This window comes from Mus caroli, chromosome 1 (assembly GCF_900094665.2).
Source record: "Mus caroli chromosome 1, CAROLI_EIJ_v1.1, whole genome shotgun sequence".
NCBI classification, from domain to species: domain Eukaryota; kingdom Metazoa; phylum Chordata; class Mammalia; order Rodentia; family Muridae; genus Mus; species Mus caroli.
In genome coordinates, this window is record NC_034570.1 from 74,995,736 (window position 1) to 75,010,264 (window position 14,529).

General features: G+C 38.9%; 1 pseudogene; it reads left to right on the forward strand.

Annotated features, from left to right (window-relative positions):
* Nucleotides 1-7,056: 7,056 nt before the first annotated feature.
* LOC110295498 lies at nt 7,057-10,165 on the forward strand (annotated as a pseudogene).
* The last annotated feature ends 4,364 nt before the right edge of the window (nt 10,166-14,529 follow it).

A 14,529-nucleotide genomic window follows, 5' to 3' on the forward strand; every position in this document is an offset into this window, starting at 1 on the left:
ATATAGGCATCCAGGCAAAACACTCATACACATAAAATAAACGCCTTTAATCCCAGCACTCGGGAGGCAGAGGCAGGCGGATTTCTGAGTTCGAGGCCAGCCTGGTCTACAAAGTGAGTGCCAGGACAGCCAGGGCTACAAAAAAAAACCCTGTCCCAAAAAACCAAAAAAAAAAAAAAAAAAAAGTAAAAAGTATCTTGCAAAGAAAAAAAACAGCCAGTGAACCGATGCTATTACGTTTGAATACAGTTCTGCTTCCTTGAGACTTCAAAGTGTAGGGTCTCCTCCGGGGTTTCACGAGCGACTGCACAGAATTGCTGTTTAAATGAGCCCTATACAAAAATGGGTTTTTATTATTATAAGAAAAAAATATTACTATCAAAAAAGTTTAGTGACCCAAAACATGAGATTCAGTAAACCTGTAAACAATCTTCTTGTTGAACATCTGTTTAGATTTTAGTAGAACCTTTAGGTCCCTAGGCTTGAAAGTTAAAAATGAGATTATGTGGTCATTTGCAATTCAAATAAAATTATTATTACTTACAGGGACAATGTCTGAAATAATCTGAATTGAATGAATTAAGTGTAGTCTTTTATGAGTTTAAAGCAGCAAAGCTATGGAGACAATTAGCCCAAATTCAAACACAAATATTTTCTCTGCCTGCAAATCACTTACATGCACAATCAAAGAATTCATTAGGAGATGAAGGGAAACACAGCCCTACAAGTGTTCTGCTGGGCATTTCTTTTCAACCTTATAATTCAGATACACTGCTAAATTAAATTTGTTCATAAAGTGATGGTAAGAATTTCAAATATTCCACCTCATTTTTTCTAAGGAAAACAAAAACAAAAACATAAGTACAGAGAAGGGAATTGGAGCTCTGAAAGGGAAACTATAGCTAGTCGAGTCACCACATTCTGCAAGTGACATGGTCTATGGATCATAGGCTCAATATGCATTTAGCTCTAAGATATTTCACATCAACTTTTCTTTGCCGAGAGATATTTTTTAAAATGTACCCTGATGAGTTCCTCTATGAGAGCACTGTCCAGTGCTAGAACAAAACAAAGCCTAAAAAATAATGGTAATAATATAGCTCTCACCTCAGGGCACTACAAGTTTCCTCTACTTTGGTATGGGAATTGCGATCGATGATGCAATGTTGGGATACTATAGGACAGAAGTTCTCACTCTGTGGGTCATGATTCTTTGGGGGAAGGGGGTCACATATCAAATATTTACATTTCATGACAGTAGCAAAATTACAGGTATAAAGTTGTAAGGAAATAATTTTATGGTTGGGGGTCAGCATAGCATGGGGAAATGTATTAAAGGGTCACAAAATTGAGAAAGCTGAAAACCATTGGTAGGGAGTCAAGAATCAATAAGACATAAGAAAGTGGATGGGAAAAAGTCCATGATGCCTTAAGCCTACACAAGGAACTAAAGGCAAAAGAGGGAAACTGGAAGAAGCAGAGGTGGTCCTCCCCAGGGAAGTGCTCATCAATTGGTTGTGTAATGCCAAATAGTCAGCCCTGAAAACATGCATACTACTAACATTATACAGGTTAAAACAGTTCTATTTAGAAATATGTATGTGTATACACATATGCATGTAATAACAAGCAGGAAAAAAAAAAAGAGGGCATGAATTTGAAGGCAAGGGGGGATGGGCATATAGTAGGCCTTGGAGGGAAGAAAGGAAAGGAAGAAATGTTGTAAGAAATGTTGTATATTATCATCTCAAAAGAAAGAAAGAAAGAAAGAAAGAAAGAAAGAAAGAAAGAAAGAAAGAAAGAAAGAGAAAGAACTTATCTGAGATCATAAGTAGCTAAATAGGATGGCCTACTGCCAAGCAGCATGGGACAAAATAAATAAGAATCAATAAGCACCATCATAAGCTAACTGTGCTTCATACTTGTAATTAAATAAATAACAAAAATTGCACATTGAAAATTGCCTTCAAGTGCCAAAGCACTGCAAATAACAGCCCCTTCAGCTTAAAATAGTAAGAGTTGTTGTAGATATAAGAGAAACCTTATGTCTGTGAAACCCTTTCTAGAAGCCAAGGATAAGCAGCAAGGGCCACCCCACAAGGACTCAGCACCAGGATTCTGTTTTTCTGTTTACCAGCTACAGTAGGACAATCAACAAGGCCGACCCTTCTTAGGGATAGTTATGACCTTCTTCGAGAAAGGAGAAAACTTGTAATGATAACATGTCTGCTAGCTCTGGTGGCAGAATTAGATAGCTACCGTTTTCCCCTTATATAACAGAGATTACTTAGTTATAGGATATTCACATACAAGGACATTAAAATCATTTTAAAAGGTGAAGAAGTTTGCAGTAAAAGTTTCATTATCAGTTCCTGAAACATATGGGAGCTCAGAATTATCAACTTAATTTTAGAAATTGCAAATGTCTCATACAGAGTTTTATGTGTTTATACACATACACATTTTCGCTTTAAAAAAAATAATGCGCATATAGCACTCCTGGCAAATTAAGAAACTATGGTTCTGAGACAGTGGGTTCTTTAGTTCAAATAAGTTAAGACCTGTTAAGGTTATAGTTACAGAAAATTTGGCAGTCCTTAAGTTGTGGGCCTAACATGAATTAGGATAAAAAAATTTATATGTTTTTGTACCCTAATTTCACAAGTCTACTCCAACAAGATCCATCTAAAATATAAAATAAAAATGAAAACTCAAAGTATCATAAAGAAATTGGAGCACTTGTCCAGTAATGAAAATCTATGTAAGTCATAAATGATACAGAATATTCTTTTCTATGGTTAATTCTTATTTTCCTTTTATTGGATATTTTCTTTATTTACATTTCAAATGTTATCTCCTTTCCAGGTCTCCCCTCCAGAAACCCCCTATCCCAGCTCCCCTCCCCCTGCCTCTATGAGGGTGCTCCCCCACTAATCCACCCACTACTGCCTTCCAGCCCTGGCACTCCCCTACACTGGGGCGTCAAACCCCTCAAGCTTAAGAGCAAATGAGCAGTTCCCCTTTCTTCACCTCCTCTTCAATATTTGCTGTCAGACTCTTGATGACAACCATTCTGTCTGGGGTGTTGTGGTATTTCAAAGTAGTTTTCATTTCTGTTTCCCTGGTGATTAGAGATATTGACATTAAAAGAAAAAAAAAACAATTATGGGCTACTTGTGTTTGTTCTGTTGTAAACTGCCTGTTCATTTCATGATATGTGCATTAAAAACGTGATTAATAGTAGTAAAAGTTAAAACTGTAGGCAAAGCTCCATGGCTTCAGAATGGTCATTCCAGCTGTACAGAAGTTCACTGAGGTATCTAGAGTTTGGTACTGCGAGAGTATTTGAGTGACTTCCCAAATCTAGCCGTGTGACACTCTTATTTGTGACTTCATTACAATAAGCTGACTTTTAAAATTTAAAACCAGGACTTACTATGTAGTCACATCAAATCAACATATCAAATGATAAAAATGGAAAACAAAGTCTGGTAGGAAAAGTCCATGTTGGCGTCCCTTTGAATGCATAAAAATGATGCCATTTGAAGTTGTAAGCATGTTTATTAACCCTATGGACTCTTTAAGCTTGTGAAGTGATATGGTGGTGTATAGAGTAGGTCAATGTCATACATGCTGCATTACATACAGCTGCTGTAGTGTCATCTCATGACCTCTTACACCACAGAATTCATAAAGCCGTTCCCAACGCTTCTCCCTTCCAGTCCTCTTAGCTAGCTCACATTATTATCATTCTATTCTTCTCCAGATGGGGAAACTAAAGGGCTACATTGCTGCTCTTGCAAGATACTTCCCACTCATAAGTGGAAGGGATACAGCCTTCCTGGCTTACTATTTCATTCCTGAAATAAACTCTTTCAGACATCTGAGGTAAATTTGTGTATTAGTTAGGCCCTCAACAGTACTTATCAAACGAATGAAAAAATAATAAAGAAAATCTGCCTTATAATTTTTAAAAAAGCCCTGTTAAGAGCTATGCTCTTGTTTTTCCTGTTGCATTCATTGTAACACAGTTTGAACGTAACAAAGCATAAGAGAATCTTCTTTTCCCACGTTTGTTCATCTTAGAGAAGAGAACATTTTGCTAATGTCTGACATCGCTTCAAAACCCAAACCTAATACTAAGCACCAGGAGAAATACCTTACCTTTGGAAAAATCTTTTTTAAACGTTTCCAATTTACATTCTGACATTTGTCAAGAAGAAAGGGCACATGGTACCAGTCAAGCAATTGTGATATATTTCTTTGAGGTCTGCCTGGACATCACACATTTTACCAGAGGGGTATAAATTGAATATCCAATATCTAATATGCAATCATTTGAAAATAAATGTGTTGGAGACACAGCACAAGTTGTCCGTAAAAGGACTCCTTGTCTTCATCTGTAAAATGTAAATACCAAGGTCAGGGCATTGAACAAACTGCCTGTAAGAATGTTTTCATTCCAGATGCAAAGCAGGGACCATTCTTCCTCAATCAAAGATATGGGATAAGAATACCAATGTTTAATTCCTTCTTGAATTTTTTTTTAAAATAGAGCAATAGTTTTGGATTCATTTACACCATGGATAAAAGGACTTTAGGAAACAAAAATTAGCAGACTTGGTAGATAGCTCAGTGGGCACCCACCATACTAAATATGAGTACCAAAGTTTAAATCCCAGCTCCCACATAAGCCTAATGTCAAACATGAGTATCTCCAGAGCAAGTGGGAGGAAGAGACAAGAAAATGCTCCAAAGTTAGCAGGCCCTCTAGCCTGGTGTACAAAAGAAAAACCAGAACAAGAGACCCATCCCTAAACAAGGAGGAAGGCAAGAACCAACATGCAAGGTTGTCCTCTGTTCCCTGATCCCTTGACTTCACACATATACTATGACATAGGCATGCTCCTATTTATACACAGGATAGCACACAATGTTGTTTTAGTCAGGGTTTCTATTCCTGAAAAAACATCATGACCAAGAAGCAAGTTGGGGAGGAAAGGGCTTATTCACCTTATACCTCCACATTTCTGTTCATCACTAAAGGAATTCAGGACTGGAACTCAAGCAGGTCAGGAAGCAGGAGCTGATGCAGATGCCATGGAGGGATGCTGCTTACTGGCTTGCTTTTTCTGGCTTGCTCGCCTTGCTTGCTTATAGAATACAGGACTACCAGCCCAGGATGGCAACCACCTTTGATCACTAATTGAGAAAATGCCTTACAGCTGGATCTCATGGACGCATTTCCTCAAGAGAGACTCCTTTTTGCGTGATAACTCTAGTGTGGGTCAAGTTGACATAGGACACCAGCCAGTACACATGTATACCACCTATATACCCAGATCTCTGAAAATGTGTTGCTAGCATTGGAATCAAAACCTAGAGGCATTTATGGGCTTTACTTACTGGTAGTGTATTTGCCTCACTTGCAGAAAGCCTGGGTTAGTATCCAGCACTGGTAGCAAAACAAAAATAAACAAACAAACAAACAAAACCCAAAAAACAAAAACAACAACAAAATCCAAACAATCAAACAAACACATCCTACAGTCTGCCAAGGATTATGAAAGAGTAACTACCAAAGTTTGATATACTCAATGGAAGAATATTAAAGGGTTCAAAGAAAGATCTTATGTGTGTTTATTTAATTTTATTTGTTATAACAATAGATCACATATTTAGTCAATAGCTGCCTAGCAGCTGGCATCCTGGTTTTTGTGAACCTTAAAATATTGAGTCTGGGTTCTACAACCAAACCAACGAGGGAGGAGTGCATGGTGGGGGCAGGGGTGTCACTGTCTGGTGGAGAACAAGGTGTGCTGAAATACTAGTGTCTGTCCTGAGGGGTCTGTACTTCTTAGATAGGAGGAAGGTGTCTTCCTTTTCTTGGCCTGACCCCTAAGTAGTAATTTCATATTATAGACATGTTTTGTAAGTTGCTTTGTGTGTGTGTGTAACATATAAAGCTATGGTATAAACCTATTCTTACAACTCAACTGATATTCTCTTTTGAACTATTCACAAAATTCCAAAAAAGAAAGTTACATCTTCATTCATTTGTGGAGTGCTGTTCTGCTTTTTGTCTGTACTATGCCAAGAGCCAACATACTACTAACAATTAGTGTTAATGACTCTTATTAATCATTTTCTTTATACGTACCTATCTGCTCAATGCTTTATGGAAACCACCACATCTAGTCCTCCTAAAAAATATCTGAGGAAAACTCCTAAGTTTGTTCTCACTTTGTAAGTGAAAAAATAAAAGATAAAAATTCTTAAATGTTGGAAGGTCTCATGCTAAACTTCATTAATGCAGCTAGAACATCCTCATGGTTATAAGTTCTGACTTCCTTGTGGCAGTATTATCCCTGTCCAATTACATTAAAATGTTAGTGCAGCAAGAGGCCTCTGATTGGACAGGGAGAAGGGAGGCCGAGCAAAGAGTTACAGGGACAGAGAGGGACTCAGAGGAGGGAAGAGGAGAAGCCAAGATGAAGGCTGTCTGTCAGGAAGAAAACCCTGATCCCTTGTAGTTTTAAATAGCCATAGGTAGTTATGAATATCATACAGTGATAAAATGGTTGGGATAACTTGTCTGATCTAGGTGGGCAGCTTGTATCATTATCAATTGGCTCTGAAATTATTGTGTGGTCATCTTGTGAATTGAGAAGTTCTGACTTGTTAATATAAGCTTCTAGAGTTTTATTTCTACCTGTTTACTGGGTGTTGTGGCAGCTAACCACAGGGTGACCTGTCCATATAGGGGCTAGCTAGAGACAGAGCCAGCAGGACCACCCTGGGGCAGAGAGTAGAAGAGTAAGCTAGGGAACTTGCCCGCTCATTTTAATATTTCCCCCAACACTTTCTCACCGTAACAAATGCCACGATACTCACTACTTTTTATTTTCCTAGTGTGAATATAGTCTAATCTTATATTACTTATGTCCTGCCTGCTTACAACTGGCATCAAGATTCCAGGAGAAAGTGGTGTGGTTTGTGTTTAGTTCCTAAGACATATCTGGTATAACAGATGCTCATTAAGTATCAAATGACGAGATGACAGGTAAGCCAAAGATAAATCTAGTTCAGTGTTCAGAGAGGGCAAGTGCCACAGCTGTCCCAAAGGCTATTACCACTGTCACCATGTTTCATACCAGTGTGGACAGATAGAGTTTCTATACGTTGCTAACTCCTTCCTTCACAGTGACCTGGTTGGTGAACATGTGCTTGCAGAACCTTGAAACATATGTCCAGGGCATTGTTACTAAGTATTCCAGATTCTTCTTGTGTTTGTGACATAGAATCCAGATCAACTCTTGAAAGTATAGCTAAACCTATCTGGGAACAGAGGATTTTCCACAGCTCCTCCGGTTTAATTCACTTTCTGGTGGGCTTGGGCTTCCTGACCCATTCAGTCTTCTGGATAAATGCCTTCAAATGGACTATTCATTCCCTTTTAATATTGTTTTCCTTTACACTCTATGACCGTGAAGTTCCTGATAGTACTTAAAGCATTCTTGTTCATATTATCGAAGCTCATGTTCTTCTCAGAGAACAGCAAGACAGATGGGTTCACATGGGAGGAAGGGAAGGTTTCAAGACTAGGAAAGTCTTGGTTACTAACATACTGAGGATAGTGGATCAGCTGTCCAACAGCCTACTTCTTACTCTTGTCATATTTTTGGCAACTTCTCCAGTTCCAGCAAGGCCTGGAAAAATACGCTGTACGCCAAATCTTTTAGACCACCTGCCCATAGCAAATGTTGAGCACTGAGCTGACATCTGAGCAGAGGGGTAATTCCTGGGGCCAAACCTCTGATTCAAGTTTGGTCCTAACTTTAGACTTCCTTCTTTCCCCCTAACATGCTCCTCTGTAAACAAATGAGGAGCCATGGTGATGCCTGGGAGGTATTTGCCAAGGCAGTGAGGGAGGGCTTTGTTCCTGTCCTTTATCATTCTCAGCTCATACATGACCCAGGTCAGTGTCACCTGCCATCCCTGTCTACTGACAGGTGTGTCCAATTAAGGAAAAGTCTCCAGCAGATTGGAATGTTAATTACTGCCCTGACTATTAGTGACTTTTTTTTTTTTTTTTTTTTTTTTTTTTTGCTATGAGCTAGCTATACATGGGGGTTAAAAATCTGAGTCTTTGTTTCTCTCTCCCAGTTTCTCTTTCTCTCTCTGTCTGCCTGTCTCTCTAACTCTGTCTCTCCTTCCCTTTCTCCATCCCTTTCCATCCTGTCTGCCTCTGATTCTGTTCTTCCATTTGTTTAAGCTTTCATTATTTTCTTTTTCCTTTAATGGAGATTGTTTTTTAGTATAACAAGCTACTGCCATCTAGTACTTTATCAAATTAGGGTGTCTCCTTTGAATTTCTACTAAATTAGAACCCAGAACAATAAAGATGATATGCTAAAAATTTTATGGGTATTGATGAGTTTGTTAACTTATTTTAGGATGTGCATTATCATAGAAATACATGAACAACTGCAAACATTATTTGTCTTATAAATTATCACAAGTCTAAATATAGTCATTCCCCTTAGAATCTAGGGCCTAGATAGTGTTTATATCACTCCCTTGGATAGATGAAACACCAATAGAAGGAAGTTATATCAAAAATAGGCTTATGCATGTTTTCATTAAGTCCTTAACATATCAAAACTACTTTTTAAATCCCAGTGACAACATGTCAAAGATTGTCAGAAGTAGAGCTTTGAAAAATATTGTGCCAAAACATGTCCACTTAGCACTCTCAGCTCCTAGTACATTTGATAGCATTTAAGATGTGAAAATTGGATGAGAAATATATCCTCAGAGCCTTCTTAAAATAGTAAAAATGTGCTAAGAAATAAATAATACTTAGGGTATTTTTAACTTTAAAAAATACACCTTAGAGAAATGGGTTACTCATCATCACCACAGTAGCTGACCATATTAAATAAAGATTAATGAAAAGATAAATCATGTGTGGTATTGACAAAGAATTATATATGTGTGTACTGAGTAATAGACTAAAAAAATACTTTCATGAAGTGCTACATCGAAGAGTAGTTCTGGCTGAATATGCAGGATGACACTATTACAAATGCTAGAATTGTGTATTTTATTTTTAGAATTGCTAGCATTCTGTCAAATAAATGAATGACATTTAGAAAGATTAAGTGAAAACATGAATATATATATACATATATATACACACACACACATGTGAATATATTTGCTAATTTCTTTAAGAAAATATATAGGTGTGCCCTAGTTTACTAACATTACACTGTTTATTGCTATTAGAAATCAATGCAGGTTATCATCATATGGCTTAACACTGTGGAGTCTCAATTATTATGTTTTTATTAAATATCCAGGTGTTATGTTTAATGATTCCAGTAATCTAACTTCAAATTAATATGAAGCTTAATTTCCTTTGATTTATCATATTTAAATTATCTCAGGTAAATTTCATACTCTAGTTACAGCTACTGTGGCCATTGAGAACCCTGCTGTCAGCTTCATCTCCTCCAGGAACACTGGCCAGAGAGCTGTGCTGAAGTTTGCTGCTGCCACAAGAGCCACTCCAATTGCTGGCCGCTTCACACCTGGGACCTTCACTCACCAGATCCAAGCAGCCTTCAAGGAGCCATAGCTTCTAGTGGTGACCGATCCCAGGGCTGACCAGCAGCCACTCACAGAAGCCTCTTATGTCAACCTGCCCACCATTGCTCTGTGTAACACAGATTCTCCCCTGCGCTATGTGGACATAGCCATCCCATGCAACAACAAGGGAGCTCACTCAGTGGGTCTGATGTGGTGAATGCTGGCCAGGGAAGTACTCCGCATTCGAGGTACTATCTCCCGTGAACACTCCTGGGAGCTTATACCTGATCTTTACCTCTACAGAGACCCAGAGGAGATTGAGAAGGAGGAGCGGGCTGCTGCTGAGAAGGCTGTGACCAAGGAGAAATTCCAGGGTGAATGGACCGCACCAGCTCCTGAGTTCACTGCTGCTCAACCTGAGGTGGCCGACTGGTCTGAGGCTGTGCAGGTACCCTCTGTGCCCATCCAGCAGTTGTTCACAGAAGACTGGAGTGCACAGCCAGCCACTGAGGACTAGTCAGTAGCTCCCACAGCACAGGCCACTGAGTGGGTTGGAGCCACCACTGAGTGATCCTGAGCTGCTCTGCAGACACCTGAGCAAAGGGGAAAATGTAGAAGGAAAATAAAGTTCCTAAAAGCTGGGGGGAAAAAAAGGATGTTTGGGGTGTTTGTAGGCATCATACATGTGATGCCACAGACCTAATGGTGGTGGCTTTCCATTACTTTGATGATGCTGATTCCTTGTTTGTCACATCTTCATAAATGTCATTCAAAATATTCATACACAATCCCCTTATATATCTTATTTATATATGGTATTCCAAGGGAAATTACTATGGGAAAACTCACCTTTTATAAGCTATACTTTTAACAAAAACATGTACAAATCATAGCTTCCTATTCTGTATATGTAGTATCAAAAGCATCATTGACAATATTGAGTCACCGGAATGAGAAAACACACAATAAAACAGAAGGCATGTAAGTCAGGGATCCATCTTTAGGGAATGTACAGAGTATTCTCTGAAGTGCCTTCCTTCACTGAGTTTTACTCTCCTTTCGGTGTTCTTTGTTCTCTTAGGTATCAGTTCAAGACTAAAGAATAAGAGACAGTGATGTGGGTAAAGAGGGGAGAAGTAGCTTCCAAGGTCTCCACCACCTGGTACCGTCCAGTCTTGATGTACTGTGCCAGACTTGGTTCTTCTCTGTGTTTGAGTAGTAAGTATAATATTCCTCTCCCAGGACCAAGACTTATACAAAATTATAACATTGCTACCTTCCGTGACCCTTGTCCTGATGTTGACAGTGACTTTACTATGTTCCTAGATCCTAGATGGGTGGTCACTGTCCATTGTTGGTTGCCTTACCCCTGGTCACTCTTCTGTTGTTTACTTTTGCAAATTCTTTCTCTATTTTCTATATTTCTATATACTTTGTACTCAAGATCTTTACTGATGCTATTTGCTTAATTATGAGATTCTCAGAATCACAGAGGCACCATACTGTTTGTTTTGAATGCTGTTTGCAGTATTTGCAAAACGCTAAGTAAGCTGCCATAGAGCCAAATATATTTGTGTGTTAAAATAAACTTCACCAGTAGTTACAAAGAGTTGGAAATTCTTTAGTCTACCACACAAATGAAATTTTACAAGCACTATTCTTATATTAATTTTCACAGTGATTTTTTTTGTAACAAGAAAAATAAATGATTACAAAGAAGACATTTAATTGGAGTTTCTTCCTTTATTTAACAAATAACAACTGTTACAGCTGTGACTACGATAATACATTGTCTCATTTTGCTGGCAACGTGGTCTTTAATTAAACAAGTAGTTGCGTGTATGGCAATTGTTTGAGATATTATGACAAAGAAACCCAGTGAGGATAAATGAGGATGGAGGGACATCTTAGCCAGGTGAGTAGAACAGGAATAAAACCTGCCTGCATAAGACAGGTCAGATAGGCAAGAGGCTCTGACTATGAGGAATCACAGGCAATGGAAAAACTTAAAGGAGACCAAGGTTACTATACCAGAGAAGGACATCAAGACTGGGGAGACAAAAGCTGAGGAATGAATAACAGAGTCACAAATTCAAGGTTTGAAGTTCATGCTAAGGATCTTTGAAGGTTTTTTGGGGGACAATGAAGAGGCCACTGATTGATAAAGCAATGGATGATAACCTGTTTGCAAAGACAATTGCAAATGGTTAGAAAAAGAAAAAAAAAATGGACCCATGCTAAAGGAGTAATGGTGTGTAAGAAAAAACTAGGATCTACACTGCTGATAGTGGCTATGTTGTTATATATGGAGTGATGATCACAAAACTGAAAGAAAGATGAATATAGGAAGGCTGTGTATAGGAAGGATGATGAGGCTTCCAGGGTGACAACAATACCCGCTACTAAACAGCAGGCTGGTTGATGGTATCGTTCATTGAGTTGCCGAATCATTAGAAAAGTAGGCCGGAAAGAGAAGATGGTGGTTCTGAGATTTTTCTAAGATATTTAACATGTGGGTCTAATGGAAAGAGTTGGGAGACAAACTAGAACCAGCACTAAGAAGGGCAAATGAAAACAATAACATTTATAGCTTAAGTGAAAGCCAGGCATGGTGGCGGACGCCTTTAATCCCAGCACTCAAGAGGCAGAGGCAGCGGATTTCTGAGTTTGAGGCCATCCTGGTCTACAGAGTGAGTTCCAGGACAGCCTGGGCTACACAGAGAAACCCTGTCTCAAAAAAAAAAACAAAACAAGAACAACAACAACAAAAATATAGATTAACTGAGAGACAAGGAGTCAACAGAAGGGCAGGGAGTCATCAGGTAGGTGAACAGTGTCTGACGTCAGCATAGTCAAAGCAAGATATCAACTTGAACATAAACAAACCAACAAGATTGATGGAGATAATGAAACAGTGCCGTTAGGGCTTCGTTGTGTGATGATCATGGCTGAAATTAGCATGGAGGATTTGGAGAAGAAAAGTCAAGGCATTGATGAGGCAGCACATGGCAACCTTGTCTATAAGTGAAGCAATTAAAGAGGTTTGAAGAAGACAAGATTTAAATAAACAGGAGATTTTAGGATAAGAACAGAGTAACCCTGCTGAGAAGAGAATTAAAGCAGAAAAACACAGGGTAAAGATTATAAAAAATAAAAATCATATAAAATCCAGTATACCTGAGATCCAAAGAAAAACAGAACTGGAGAAAGATGGATTTATGAAAGCATGGTACTTCCCTTTAGCAGGTTGGACAATTTGGTCTCAGACATGTAAATGCTCCCTCCCAGATGTGGCATATACTTCCTTCTTGAAGCAAGAGGCAACCATTGGCTAAGAATTTCAAAGTCTAGATGTTTCATAATACTGTGAAACATTGAGGAGGCATTATGCTACCAAAAAATTATAAGCCAATTAGAATATTGTGGCATGAGTGCCAAGCAGTTTCTAATATTAATACAACACAGATGTTCTTCTGTTTAGAAGTTACAATCTCATGGGGTTTGTAAAGTCTTCACACCCAAGTTCTTGCTAAGGAACCAGTTCTTCATGGATGACACCATCTGTGCCTCATCTTGTGGCAGAAGAGCAAAGGGGAAAATGTGCTCTCTCGGGATTTTGTAAACCAATTATTTCCCCCTCTTAACACCACAAGTTTCGAGAGTGCATTTCTGCAAAGGAATGCCAGAGTTGGGAAGACACACATGAAATTATAACGCATTATAAATTGCCACATCCGCCTCAGCCTCCACTCACCTATGAATTGGCACCACATAAAAACTCAAGCCTCTAATGTTCTATTTTGCCGTCACAGCCCATTTGCCAGACCTAGGAATCACGTTCTGTTTCTAGCTATGATTTACCTCTCAATTTTCCATTGCTTTTATCTTACATGATCACTTACACTGTCCTTCCACACATGCTTTCTCAAGTTATTATAGTGGAGTGATTTTCATGTGGATTTGATTGGAATCAATGTTCACTCATACTGACTTAATCCCATAGTTAGAGGAAACAATTGTTTTTATATTTTGTATGTAACTTGGACCTCTTGTCTGCCCTCCAGTGAATTTTGTGTGTGTGTGTGTGTGTGTGTGTATGTGAGTGATTTTTTTATTAAGTATTTTCTTCATTAACATTTCCAATGCTATCCCAAAAGTCTCCCATACCTCCCCCCTCTCGCCGCCACCACACACACCCCTACCAACTCACTCCCACTTCTTGGCCCTGGCTTTCCCTTGTACTGAAGCATATAAAGTTTGCAAGACCAATGGGCTTCTCTTTCCACTGATGGCCGAGTAGGCCATCTTATGATACATATGCAGGTAGTTCATAATGTTGTTCCACCTATAGGGTTGCAGATCCCTTTAGCTCCTTGGGTACTTTCTCTAGCTCCTCCATTGGGTGCCCTGTGATCCATCCACTGTGAGCATCCACTTCTGTGTTTGCTAGGCCCTGCCATAGCCTCACAAGAGACAGCTATATGAGGATCCTTTCAGCAAAATCTTGCTAGTGTATGCAATGGTGTCAGTGTTTGGAGGCTGATTATGGGATGGATCCCTGAGTATGGCAGTCTCTAGATGGTCCATCCTTTCATCTCAGCTCCAAACTTTGTCTCTGTAACTCCTTCCATGGGTGTTTTCTTCCCAATTCTAAGAAGGGGCAAAGTTTCCACACTTTGGTCTTCATTCTTCTTAAGTTTCATGTGTTTTGCAAATTGTATCTTGGTATTCTAATTTTCTGGGCTAATATCCACTTATCAGTGAGTACATCTTGTGTGAGTTCCTTTGTGATTGAGTTACCTCACTCAGGATGATACCCTCCAGGTCTATCCACTTGCCTAGGAAGTTCATAAATTCATTCTTTTTTTATAGCTGAGTAGTACTCCATTGTGTAAATGTACCACATTTTCTGTATCCATTCCTCTGTTGAGGGGC